This window comes from Podarcis liolepis (genome assembly GCF_965112155.1).
Source record: "Podarcis liolepis genome assembly, chromosome: 16".
NCBI lineage: Eukaryota > Metazoa > Chordata > Lepidosauria > Squamata > Lacertidae > Podarcis > Podarcis liolepis.
Genome location: NC_139567.1, coordinates 35,474,622 through 35,488,806, shown reverse-complemented (window position 1 = coordinate 35,488,806; position 14,185 = coordinate 35,474,622). Strand labels below are relative to the sequence as shown.

The following is a 14,185-nucleotide window of genomic DNA, read 5'->3' as shown; positions in this document are numbered from 1 at the left end:
ACACAGAGTGAGAAGTTCCTGGCCAGAACAAAACACATTGGGGTTAAATACCACTACATACGCCAGATGATCCAGGATGGACTTGTGGAGCTATCCTACTGCAGCACCCAAGAGATGACTGCTGACATCCTGACGAAACCCCTACCAAGAGAGAGTTTCCAGAATCTACGTGTCAAGCTGGGACTCTGGGTGGTTGAATAAAGTTGTTTATGTTTTGTATATGTTGTATTGCCTGAGAAGGGGTATGTGGGATGTAAACACAGGAGCAGTCAATGACAACATTCCTAGAGTGTACATGTTAGAACATGGTGGGGATGTCTGTCCAGCAAGCAGGTAAACTTCCTGGGGACGGACTTCCTCCGCATGTGACCAGAGGTGGGTGTGGCCTCACCTGTGCAGGTAAATGACAAAAGCACAGGGCAGGCAGCCATCTCTCTCTCTCTGCCATCACCTTTCGAAGAAGCAGGATGCCCTCTTGGCTCTCAGCCAAGAGAGGAGAGGGCTATCTTCCTATAAGATAGATTCTAAGTGTATTTTACCTTTTTAAGCCTGTCTGCCGTCTGGGATCATATTGTGAACAGATCGTGAGTAAACTCTTTTATACTTTTATAAAGACTGTGTTGTGTCTTGTATTTTAAGAGGGAACAAAGGGGAAATTACCAGAGTAATTATTATAGAGGTTCTAGCGAACCTGTGCACACGTTACCGTTGCGAACTTAAAGGGGAATGTTTATAAACTCTGCTGATATTTTGGGAACTTGTTAGCACAAGTTGGATAAGGATATAATTAGTCAATATATCCTCTCCTGCACCCCAGAACATTCCCACAAATTCTGCACCAGTTTCTGTACCGTCTTCAGAAGCAGGATATCAGGGATGTATAATGTGTTGCAATAATTTAATCTAGAGGTTACCAAAGCATAGACGGATGAAGTTAGGCTATTGCTGTCCAGATAGGAGTGCAGCTGATGAAAGCACTCTGTGTCTTTTATTGGTTATGTTTACATTTACCATTTATGTCTAGTTTATCAATGTACAGTGGTACCTCAGGTTACATGTGCTTCAGGTTACATATGCTTCAGGTTACAGACTCCACTAACCTAGAAATAGTGCTTCAGGTTAAGAACTTTGCTTCAGGATGAGAACAGAAATCTTGCTCCGGTGGCGCGGTGGCAGCAGGAGGCCCCATTAGCTAAAGTGGTGCTTCAGGTTAAGAACAATTTCAGGTTAAATACGGACCTCCGGAATGAATTAAGTACTTAACCTGAGGTACCACTGTATTTCCTTGGAAGAAAAAACAGCAAAAACAGTGCACGAATTAACACAGTCATTTATGTTAATGTTGGTGAACAGCACTCATATTTGCTTTTGTGATCTCCATTCTTGACCTTGGACAAGCAGGCGAATAGTCGCCATTTCTGCTCCAGTTACACTTCTAATGGAATTCTCCAACCTCCCTTGTGAAGAGTTCAGGGCTTGACACCGCAGCACGTCAAGAACCCCCCTCTTCTTAGCATCCCCTTTTAAGTTCCTTCCCAGGAGCAAATCTCCAGTCTGCAAGCGTTGCTATCCTCTCTGTGCAGGAATTACACACTCATCTACGGAACAGAGACTTGACTGTTGCCTCTTTCATAACATAATCTCTTTCCTCTTTTTCTGTTGCCTTGTGATGTTTGTAACAACCCAAGATGTTTGCAAAAGCCCTGCGGGGGACTTTAAGTGATATATAGGCACGGTGACTCCAAAACGTCACATTAATCTTGCTGACAACTGCGAATTTGTCACTTAGATGTTTGTTTCTCTCTCGAGCAGGGCCCAAAGTTGCCTGGAGGAGAGCAGAGAAATGCAACGGCAAAGCGTTTTCAACTGCAGCTTTGTTAGCAAGAGTGGAAAGCAAACAGCCCAGCCCCCCCTCCCCTTCTAAAACCACAACGCTGAAAGTATGAGGAGCCTGAAATGCGCTCAGAAATTCCAACTGGCTCAAAGAGTTGCTGCCACACTGGGGCTGGTTATAGGGAATAAACAACTCCCTTGTTACAGCAGCTGCGCTGGCTACCAGTCTGTTTCTGGGCACAATTCAAAGGGCTGGTTGTGTCTTATAAAGCCCTACAGGGCTTAGGTGCAAGCTATCTGAAATACTGTATTCCTTCATACAAACCTGCCCGGGTTTAGAGATCTTCAGGGAAGGCTCTCCTCTCAGTCCTGCCACCCTCACAGGTACATTTGGTGGAGACACGGGAGAGGGCCTTTTTTGGTGGTTGCTCCCAGACTTTTTGTCATCCCTTAACAAACCGCGGGGGTGGGGGTGGGATCCAATTCTTTTAAAAAGTGGATTTGACATGGCAGGGCAACAAAGCACTTTCTTTTGTTGTGTGTAAAAAGGTAAAGGTAAAGGGACCCCTGACCATTAGGTCCAGTCGTGGCCAACTCCGGGGTTGTGGCACTCATCTCGCTTTACTGGCTGAGGGAGCCGGCGTACAGCTTCCAGGTCATGTGGCCAGCATGACTAAGCCGCTTCTGGAGAACCAGAGCAGTGCATGGAAACGCTGTTTACCTTACCGCCGGAATGATACCTATTTATCTACTTGCACTTTGACGTGCTTTCGAACCGCTAGGTTGGCAGGAGCTAGGACTGAGCAATGGGAGCTCACCCCGTCGCGGGGATTCGAACTGCTGACCTTCTGATCAGCAAGTCCTAGGCTCTGTGGTTTATAATTTTTATTAAATTTTCTGTTTTACAATTTAAAATATTCATTTAAACAACCTTAAAATATCAACAACTTCACTTCTTCTCTTTCCATAGTTCATTTTTCATATCATAAATCCCTGCATATTTTACATAAACTAAATCTTTCAGTATTCCATTATTACAATTACAATCAAAACTTGTTTAACTGTTGAATTCATCTTAATGCTGCCAACATTTTCAAATGTACATATTCCCCCCGAATATATTCAATAAACATTTTGCAAGCTTCTTTAGATGTAAATTCTTCTTGTTCTCTTACTCTGTAAGTTAGGTCCGCAAGCTGCGCATATTCCATCAGTTTAAATTGCAATCCTTCTTTAGTTATGACAGCAAAAAAGCACTTTCAACCACTTTAAATCCGCAAGGCTGAAGTTTCGATTCGTGTCTGAATCTCTCCAACAGAACACTGGCAGGCTGGAGACACGAGTGACAAGATTCAGTTAGCATACATTGACATCAGTATTTATATCTTGCTATTTGCTGACCTCTTCTGGATATGTTTAGCATTGGTATAATCTCTGGTCCTAGCATCAGTCTCCAGGGATGACTCAAAACCCACAGTGAGTGGGAGAAAGGTAAGCTCTCTAGAACATAACTAAGAGACACACAGATAGATCTAGGGATGAGCAGATCTGTCAATTTTGGTTTCTCTCTGTTTATTTGTCTAACCTCCACATTTCCACATCGGTTTGTGATTTCATTTTATTTTTTCTCATGAAAATTCATCCACATCGAAGTGCAAATTTATCCCAAAGTGCAGTTTTCCCTAATGTGCACATTATCTGCAAAGCCATTTCCCCTAATATAATGCATTTCAGCAAATTATTTTCACTGATATCTGCATCTTTGTGCACAGTTTACCCTAGGCTTTAGGGTTTACATATTACTAGGCTGTAGAACTGCACTGAAAAATTTGGAGAAATACAAATTTTGAGGGCTGGCTCTGTTCTGGTTCACTTATTGTTTCAGGAAGTGCACATTTTGTAGGATTGCTCTTAAATGCAATCTGAATCGGATTTCTCCACTACCCACCTTGGCCATCTTGTAAGGTTCAGCAAGGTCATTTCCTCTGGAAAATTTCAGAAAAATATCTCTCCCCACCTGCCCCATTATCTTTTGGTTGAAGCATTATTAATGTTTGAACCAAACTGGTACAGTGATTTGGGAGGGTCAGGCTCCAGAAAATTAAACTGCCCTTATAAATTTGACGCCATTATTATACCAATTGCACTTTTTGCCACTGCATCTCTGCTATTCTGTGTTTCCATGATTCTGTGTTTGAAGGGCCACCTTAATCCACATTGTGAGAACAACTTCAAGGGCTCCTCAGTGACATCAGTTAGATTGGTATGCTTTAAATAGAGATGGCGACTTTTTAGTGCTAATCCCATTATGGTGCTCCCTCTTAAATGAAGTGTTGGTGTTGCCACACTAAAAGACCCATTTCTTACCTGTAATGAATATGGGTTGCTCGTGCATAAGTTGCCACCTCTCCTGGCTTTGTTGCCTTGTTAAACCTTTCAGTTTGGGCAGCCCTTCACTTCGTGGCTGCCTCAGTCGCTAGCAGAATCCGTCAGTGGGCGTTTCTTAAACCTTTTCCAACATAAAAGTTGTTTGACACCCAGTCTCCTCCTACTCTCTCTGCGCAGAAGTCTTCTGCGCAGGGAGGGCGTGGGTAGCGGAGGACCCGTGCTCTCCCCGCTGGTGTCCGGTGAAGAGTCTGGGAGCCCTCTCGCCGATTCCCCCATCTGCCCCCCTTTATTTCTGGTGTTGCGCTGAATTGCTTCCCCATCTGCTAAGCTGCCTCTCTCCCTGCTGGGCCCTTCTCCCGCATCATTTGAGAGCCTTCCCTCCGCCTCTAGCTCCGATGTCAGTTCCCTGACATTACCTATGCAGAATGAGCAATATTTAGCTGACGTACTTATTTGTGATGTATTTTATCCTATTAATTTGCTGGGAGCCACCCAGTCAGATGGCTGACTTCTGCTCCTCCTCCTCCTTCTTCCTCTTCTTCTTTTGTCTGCCATTGCTCAAGAGAGTTGTAAGAGTGGCAACAGCAATCATTACTGACAATCAGTGCATTCTTGAAAGGTTTTGTCTTCCACCTTGATTCAAAATGGCATCCAGTGCCAGATTTACGTATAAGCTAAACATGCTATAGCTTAGGGCCCCACTCTCTTACCCCCCCCCCATATACTTATTCTTAATTGTATTTCAGTTCAACTATTACTTTGATAAAATACATGTGCAAATGGCTTTAGATACCCAGTAGGTCCATAAATTACCATATAGCATATATTCAACACACACAAAACAGTGACAATTTGTTGTTGACAAAGGACAGCTGGACATATAAGGGGCCCCATTACGTTCAGTAGCTTAGGGCCTCATCAAACCTAAATCCGGCCCTGATGGCATCCAACAGTATCCAAACACAGACAAAATCTTGCTTCTTATTTCAAATTTTGGTTACGATATCTGAAAAGGTGTCCAAAATACTGCAGCTTTGAAAGGTTTACTGCACCATTTTATTTCAAAAGGGCTTCCAGTGGTATCCAAGCATAGACAAAACCTGCTCTTCAATCTTGGGAGCCATCATGCCAACTTTGATCAAATGTTTAAGTATACTCTACACACACACTGCTGTTTTTCTAAAAAAAGAGGTGCCGGAAATCACCATGAACGCCTCCCTCTTTTTCTTAGAATGGCGATGGAACCCACCTGAGAGGTTCTGGAACCCACCTGAGCATTCTGGGTTTTTGTTTGTTTGTTTTTATAATAATTTTTTATTGGTTTTTACACACATTTTCCAGCATATCATTCTTTTAAACATCATTTCAAAATCTTTGGCTATCATAGCTGTAATGGGTTTGAGTTACTTGTGCGTAAATTGTCCCCGTTAGGGTGCTTAATTGCCTTGGTTAAACCGTCCTGACTGCACAGCCCATCTCAGCGTGGCTGCCTCAGTCGCTAGCAGAATCTGTCTGTGGGCGTTTCTTAAATCTTTTCCAGCTTAAAAGCTGTTTGACTCCCAGTCGTCTCCGCCTTTCATTGCGCGGGAGTCTTCTGCGCAGGGAGGGCGTGGGTAGTGGAGGACCAGTGCTTTCCTCACTGACGTCCAGGGAAGAATCCCAGAGCTCTCCCTCCGCTTCCCTGGTGTTACGCCGATTTCCTTCCTCCTCTACCAAGCTGCGTCTCCCCCTAGTGCTGGTACCTTCTCCTGCAGAATCGGGGAGCCTCTCCTTCGCCTTTCGCTCTGATGGCAGTTCCCTGACAATAGCCTAAGACTTCCATCAACCTCATCTGATGGTTTTCTAAAATCCTTTCTAATTATGCATTTTGTTACTATAGTTATTGCTATAAATTCAAATCTTAATGCCTATTCTTAATTCTTTTCACAATAATTTATATATTACTCCTTACATAACTTCTTTTAACCCTACAAATGATGTCAGTTGGTTACAGTTGCTTTCCAAATATATCAAAAACTTCTTCCATTCCTTTAGGAAAGTCTGGTCGTGCTGGTTCTGAATTTTCCCTGTTAGTCTCGCCATCTCAGCATAGTTCATCAATTTCTCTTGACACTTTTCTTTAGTTGGCATTTCTTCTTGCTTCCACCTTTGGGCTAACAATATCCTTGATGCAGTTATCGCATATAAAAACAATTTTTTATCATTCATATGTATTTCTGTACCCACAATACCCAATAGAAGGGCTTCTGGTTTATTTTAACAAATGTATATTTCAACAATTTTTTCAATTCATTATAAAGCATTTCCCAGAAGTCCTTCACTTTCTTACATTCCCACCACATATGGCAAAAAGTACCTCCTTTTCTTTACATTTCCAACATTTGTTACAGTGGTGACTCGCAAGACGAAAAGAATCCGTTCTGTGATTCTCTTCGTCTAGCGGTTTTTTCGTCTTGCGAAGCAAGCCCAATTACGGATTAACGGATTAGCACTATTAGCGACTTTTAGCTGCTTTTAGCGGCTTATCTGCTGATCGGATCAGCTGATAAGCGGCTTAGCGGCTTAGAAAAAGGGGGGGAGGAAAAAAAAACCAGCAGGAACTCGCAAGACATTGTTGTCTTGCGAAGCAAGCCCATAGGAAATTCGTTTTGTGAAGCACCTCCAAAACGGAAAACTCTTTCGTCTAGCGAGTTTTCCGTCTTGCGAGGCATTCGTCTTGCGGGGCACCACTGTATCTGTTTTGTACATTTTAGCTAACTTTGCTGGTGTTATATACCTGTACATTGTTTTCATAATGTTTTCTTTCAACGCACTGCAAGCAGTAAATTTTATTCCTTCTTTCCATATTTTTCCCAATCCTCTATTGTATATTATGACCAATATCTTTAGCCCAATGAATCATAACCGATTTAACTTTCTCATCTTTCAAATGCCATTCCAATAATAATTTATACATTTTAAATGCCACCTGAGCATTCTGAATTTGTTTTACCAATGTAATTTCATTGTCCTTATGCTGTTCGCCTGCATGATGATTTTTCCTAATGTTGGAGGTATAGGAATATCTGCAAATAAATGAAACAAATAGGAAACATAGAATCATAGAATTGTGGAGCTGGAGGATAATCTAGACCAACTCCCTACAATGCAGGAATATGCAGCTGACCTATACAGGGATCGAACCTGCAACCTTGACATTACCAGCAACATGTTCTAAGTGACTCAATCATCCCTTTAAAATATCACCCCACTCCTCCTTTAAGAAGGCTTCCCTACCTGCCCAACTAGCCACCTCGAATCCTTGAACCTTCCACTGTCATAAGCTTTGAAGCAGTCCTTTTCCTGTGTTCCCAGGGAACTAATATTTCAATTGAATTTCCAGATTGCTGTTGGCACTAGAGCTGGTATGAGTAGTTACCATTTTCAGAAGGCGTGAAATTGTGTGATCGGTTTGCATGTAGAAACAAGCCGAGGGGAGGCTCTCAGGAAAAGGTAGAGTTAACTCCCCGCCCCCCAACAATCTCACTAGGAGATCTTATAAATGTCTGATGCCATGGTTAGCAGGGCTGGATTTAGGTTTGCTGAGGCCCTAAGCTACTGTAGGTCATGGGGCATGTCACTGTTTTTGTGTTGAATATATGCTATATGGTAATTTATGGACCTAATAGGTATCTAAAGCCATTTGCACATGCAGAATGTAGGCACCATATATATAGAAATGAGCAAAACAGTGATATTTTGGGGAGCAGGCTAGCAGACGGGGCCCATGGCTCACACCATAGGAGCCTACACAACACAAAAACACTGTTGCTGTATGTAGGTTTTATTTTATTTGTTTTTTATCTTATATTTTGGAAATGTACATAAAGGGGTTTTTCCCTTTAATTTTTTTGGGGCCCCCAAGAGAGTGGGGCCCTAAGGTATAGCTTGTTTAGCTTATATGTAAATCTGGCACTGATGGTTAGCATGTCTGAGTAGGAGAAGAAAGACTTGGGTTCAAATCCCCATTAAGCCATGAGACATCAATTACTTAAAAACTTTTAATAGAGCACCTGAAACCTATTTTCCATTATGGCCAAATACATCCTTACTCAAATGCCACCCCCATATAAAAACTCTTAATATGTCCAGCCTGGCGAAGAGATCAGTTGAGCTCAAAAGCATGTTCACAACTTCATGATATTTCAGTTTCCCTAAAGAAGGCATTTCTATGGCATTTTTTTTTAAGTCATGAGAAGCCATTAGATGGCAGCATTGGATCAGTATTGAATATATTTCGTCTCGACTGTGTTTCACATTCACCAGCTTCACTAAGGGCTAAAATGAAAAGCTTGCTTATTTGTTTATTTGTTCAGACAGTCCTAGAATGAATATCTGGAAGAGACGAAAGCCCCCAACTTTTTCTCTAAACCGTTTTCTCACATATAGTCTTCCCGCCTCCACATTTCCTGGAAGGCAAGTTGGGTTTCTAAGCACACATAGCACCAAGAAATTCAATGAGTGCAGCCTTTCTGCACAATCGCTGCTCCTACTTTTACAGCTCTAACAGAAATTCTGTGCAGGGGAGCAGTAAGATAATTTTAGACTCTGGGATTATTATTATTATTATTATTATTATTATTATCCCAAAGGAACCCAGGATAGCAAACACAGAAACAATAAAACATATCTCAAAACAGTTCCAATCCAGAGTTGGGGAAGGAGCAGGCTTATGAGGTCAAGCTAAAGTCACTAAAATGCTGCTGAACCTTCAAGATTTTTGGAAGAGTTTTCAAATTGCTATGAAGATGTTGAATAACTGAACTGAACATTTTAATGAATGAGAAACCAAAACTGATGGGGAAGGAAATTAAGAAAATAGATCAAAGATTTTTTATGTATGCCACAGCTGCAGCAAGAAATATGCTTGCCCAAAACTGGAAATTGCAAGAAGTGCCAGCTATTACGGAGTGGCAGACAAAAATGATGAGTTATGCAGAATTAGCCAGGCTGATGGGAAGAATTTGGGACCAGGATGACCAGAGGTTTCAAGAAAGTTGGAGTAAATTTATGGTGTACATAAATGATAATTGTAAAACCTTAAAGGCACTGGCAGGACTCAAATAGCTCTTACAACGTATGGCAGATTTAAGGTTAAATAAACAGAATACGTGATATAAGAAAACAAAGGATACTCGCTGAAGGAACAGAGGGAAGTTACAAGCTCGGCTAAAGTATTTATATGATTTATTGTAATGTTGCAAAAGTTTGTATAAAGAAAATAATAAAAAATTATTGGGGGGGGGGGGAAGAAACCAAAACTGAGATATTTGCCCACCTCTAGTTGATGTAAATCTGTCCAGCAGTTGTTTAAACCTGTTTGGAAGAGTTGCTTGGTGGAAGGCTAGAAAGTGCGAAAGGGAGTTAGTTTGTCCTGAGAAGAGAGTTATCTTCTTCTGCTGAGGAGCTGAATAGTAATTCTGAGCTTGTAAACACCTTGTAGAATAGCTACTGTCCTTCAAGCCACAATTAATGCATAAGGTCATCATTTCCTTTTTCCAGTTGTTTGGGGACTGAAGCTATTTGCAGAGAAGCAGCGTGTCGGGCGCCTTGGTGGATTAGAAGGACATTTGGAATGGTTGAGTGGAAAGTTTGCGAGCAAAAATTGCCTAGTTCTCTTTGGATTTAGGAAGAATAATGACTGCATTGTTTATGATTTAAACTAATTACTCCCTCATGAAACTCTTTGTGGGCAATTGTTGCATTGTTCTGTATAATTGTGTCTCTGACCCAAGACAATTTGTTCACCTTTAAGTCATTTGCCAGATTTATTCCTACGAAACCCCATCAGACTCCCTCAGGCAGAGGTTATACTGACCTTGTCCGGGTTCTTCTGGAGCCGCAACAGAGCAAAATGGGCAATTTCACCATATATATCAATATCAGATCACCATTAGAAGTCTGGGGCTGGATCTAGACACTTCAAAGAAGCGTTTCAGGAAAACGCATTGTACACTTTGTATGAGAAACCGGATTGGCAAAAACAGAACTCCACAGCGCCATCTGGTGTCACAGTGTTATAATTCATATACAATGCATATAAAACACTTTTTCTTTGCCAATCTAGCTGAGTTCAAGGGTATAACTCGGCTTACAGGAGATGGGTTTGCATGGGGTTAAGGCAGACAGAGATGGGGATCTCCAGACTCCTAGACTATCCCTGTTGCTTTAACCTTTTATTTGATCTCTCTATCTCTTTACACTGATTGCACTGATAATCTTAGTTTGCATCCTCTTTACAACATCCTCTTCTGCCTTCCACTTCTCTCTAAGACCTCAAGTTGAGAGGTCACCTTGAATCTATCTTCTGAGAACAAATGAAATAGCACGGCTACCTTTGTCTTCTCTAGATTAGCTAGCTATCTTAGAATTGGAAGCCTTTTCTATCTATACTAAACAACTTTGTTATTCTATTACTCTGCAACAGGCTTCCTCAAACTCGGCCCTCCAGATGTTTTTGGCCTACAACTCCCATGATCCCTAGCTAGCAGGACCAGTGGTCAGGGATGATGGGAACGGTAGTCTCAAAACATCTGGAGGACCGAGGTTGAGGAAGCCTGCTCTACAAGAATCTACAAGAAGCCTACCCTGTAACTAGACATCCTCAAGCCAGATGCTGCTTACTCTGCATCCCAAAGAGCTCCAATAGGTAACTGGGCTCAGTTTTCCAGTAATCAGGGCTTTGACCCATTTCAGAGGCAACAAGGACTCTCTGATGAGTGATGAGTGAACTTGAAAATTGAAGGGGTGGATGCTGAATACTTACCCTCTACAGTTAAAAGGAAGCTGCCTTTTTCTAGTGGTGGTTGGTGCCCATGGGAACGGGTGGGCTGTGTTAGAGTTGTTCAGCAGAATCCCTGATCTAGACCTTGTGTAGAAATAAATGAGCTTTCTACCTCAAAATTGTGTATTAAAGCTTTACTGCAGAACAGTCCTAAATACTAGCAAGGTGGTTTAGTCCTTTAAGTTCTTTAATGCAGTTCAGTAAACATTCCTCTCTCTGGTCCCAGAGAGAGATCACAAGCTTGTTCATCATTGCAGAGCTTCTCTGCAACTGCAGCTACTAGCTATCTCTGAAGTCTCAGGTTGCCCCAGCTGCTGTGAAAGCTGCAGCTCAGGTTTCCAGTGAACTTTCCAGGTTTCCAGGAACTTTAGCTCACTTAAATGGAAAGACACCAGCCTTCCGCTTTCACCCAGAGTGGAACCTCTTGCTTAAGGTAAACTTCTCTTTACACCATTCCAAATACAATGCATTCAAACACAGCATTTTGTGTACATTAAACTTATAAGGTGGAAACTAATAAGGTGGAAGGCAGGAAGTCCAACAGTAGGTGGAGCCAGAACCAATGAAAAGCAGAGCCAACTCATTCTAGTTTTGTTCCCATTCTCCTCCCTGAAGCATTCTACAAAGGCAACACTGAGACTAAGGACAAGGAAGCAGACAGACAGTGTAACCTTTTGGACTGGATGGAAGGAAGAAGGCAGACAGGTGCAGGGTGGCTGAGGATAGACTGGGGCAGTTGGCGGGACAGTGCCTTGTTTGCCCTGATAGACCATCCTCCATTATCTATACTGAGTCTAGTGGCTGTGTACACTCTTGGGTATTTTCCCTGAAGTTTTTGGGCAAGAGGGCTCAAAAATCTGAGCCAGACCAGAGTGTCAGGAATGAGCCAGCTCCTAGTGGAACTTTACAGCTGGCTGCAGAACAGAGAGGTTTAGATTTGAAGCAGGCTCCCCCCAGACATTGGAATGCCAATTGCCAAGGGAACAACTGAAAGCGGGCTGGAACACAGCCAAAGCTCTCAGGGAGCTCAAACAGGTGCAAACAGACACAGAGACAGTCTGGCGGAACAGGAAGAGGTTGGAGCTGATCCAATAAGCCCAAAGAGTTGGTAAATGGGAGGGCTGCTAGACAGGAAGCAAAACAAGAGATGTAAGATGTGAAAGTTCAATATTTTCTGTAGGAAGCGGAAGGAGTCTTCAGTGGTAATGTCGTGGCTTCATTAGAGCCATCCAGAGCTATCTGTTTGTTTTTGCAATAAATCCTTTTTAATTACCTACATTTACTGTGTTATCAAGCAGGGAACCTGGACTCCTGACACAGAGGGAGGGCATTTTTCACTAATCAACCTTGCAAGGAGCAAGAGACCTCTTAGTGGAACAGCTTGGCCTCTGTACTTTTGCTGAAAAATACAGCAGGCCTCAAATAAGAGGAACAGTTACAACGTTATTTAGAGAAAGGTGAACAGGAGGAAACATGAGCTGTATAAAATTAGGCATGTTGTGAAGGAAGTGGAGAAAGAAGATTGGAACTCAATCCCACAAGAGGCAGTGATGGCCACCAACTTGAATGGGTTTAAGAGAAGTTGAGACAAGTTCATGGAGGAAAAGGCTGTCAGTAGCTATTGGAAGGGATGGATCTGCTCTGCTTCCACAACCAGGAGTAATGCCTTTGAATATCCATTGCTGGGAACCACAGGAGGGGAGAGTGATCTCATGCTTGGGTTCTGCTTGCAGGTTTCCCAGAGTGATCTGGTTGACCACCTTGAAAACAGGATGCTGGACAAGATGGGCCATTGTCCTGAACCAGCAGGCTCTTCTGATATTCTTATGTCCACATAATACTAGAACTTCTGGACACCCAGTGAAGTTGAATGTTGGAAGATTCACGAGAGACAAAAGAAAGTTCTTACCATGACTCATAGTTAAAATCTTGGAAATTGTTCTCACAGGAGGCAGTGATGGTCACCAATTTGGACAGCTATAAAAGGGGATTAGACAGGTTATTTGAGGATAAGACTACTAGTTGTGATAGCTACTGTACTACGCCCAGTGTTGGAGACAATATCCCTCTGAATCATACGTGCCAGCTCTGAGGGGCTGAGGCGGTTTTGGGGGCCCCTCCCATGTTTGTTTTTTAGGGGGCTGGGCCCGCTCAGTTTTCAGAGTGTTCAACTCTGCTGCCTGGCTCCTCATGACATCACGCACATGACATCATGATGTTGCTTAAGGCTCCCTCAGTCGAAGAGAGAAGATGGTGTCTCTGCTCTGAATACCTGTGGTTGGGAAACACAAGGGAGAATGCTATTGTACTCATGTTCTGCCCAGAGGTATCTGGCTGGCCACTTTGGGAACTGAATGATGCAATAGATGCACCTCATGGCTGTTCTCATGCAGAAGGAGGATCGCTGGCCAACTTACTTGGGGAATTTCCTTCCTGAGCCATATTTGACCACAAACCACTTACACCCTGAATATGGGCAAAACGTATTGCTGTCAACAGAAATTAGCTGATAGGATCCACTGTCTTGCACAATCTTTAAGGAAATATCATTTTGGGAACACCGGCCGTGTTCCAAACTTCAGTGTCTTGTAACATAATATTTAAATAAAAGGTTTGCAGGAGGAAATATGGCAAGTCCAGTGTACAGTGGTACCTCGGGTTACGTACATAATTCATTCCGGAGGTCCGTTCTTAACCCGAAGCTGTTCTTAACCTGAGGTGTGCTTTCGGTAATGGGGCCTCCTGCTGCCACCATGCTGCAGTCGTGTGATTTCTGTTCTCATCCTGAGGTAAAGTTTGTAACCCGAGGTACTACTTCTGGGTTGGTGGAGTTTGTAACCTGAAGTGTTTGTAACCCGAGGTGTTTGTGACCTGAGGCACCACTGTATTATTTTGCTCAAAACCTCTCTAAGTTTAACTTTTTTTAAAAAAAACAACACACCACTAGACCACTGGAGGTCAGCAGAGAACAGAAAACCAAGTTGCATGTGTGTGAGAGAGACTAATCTTCCTCCAGGACGTAAGGGGGTGTTGTTGTTTAGCTACTTTAGTGAGAGGTTCAGGCTTGAGCTGTCTTCCCCTAACTTATAAATTGCAACTGCATCCTTCTGGTAGTACATCCCTGGGATGGGGACATAATAT

The 14,185-nt window shown here is 42.7% G+C and overlaps 1 long non-coding RNA gene across 1 annotated transcript; it reads left to right on the top strand.

Moving 5' to 3' along the window:
* Positions 1 to 12,054: 12,054 nt before the first annotated feature.
* LOC310695614 lies at positions 12,055 to 12,955 on the top strand. Its single transcript, XR_014520182.1, has 2 exons — positions 12,055 to 12,193; positions 12,778 to 12,955. It is a non-coding gene; the product is annotated as an uncharacterized lncRNA (long non-coding RNA).
* The last annotated feature ends 1,230 nt before the right edge of the window (positions 12,956 to 14,185 follow it).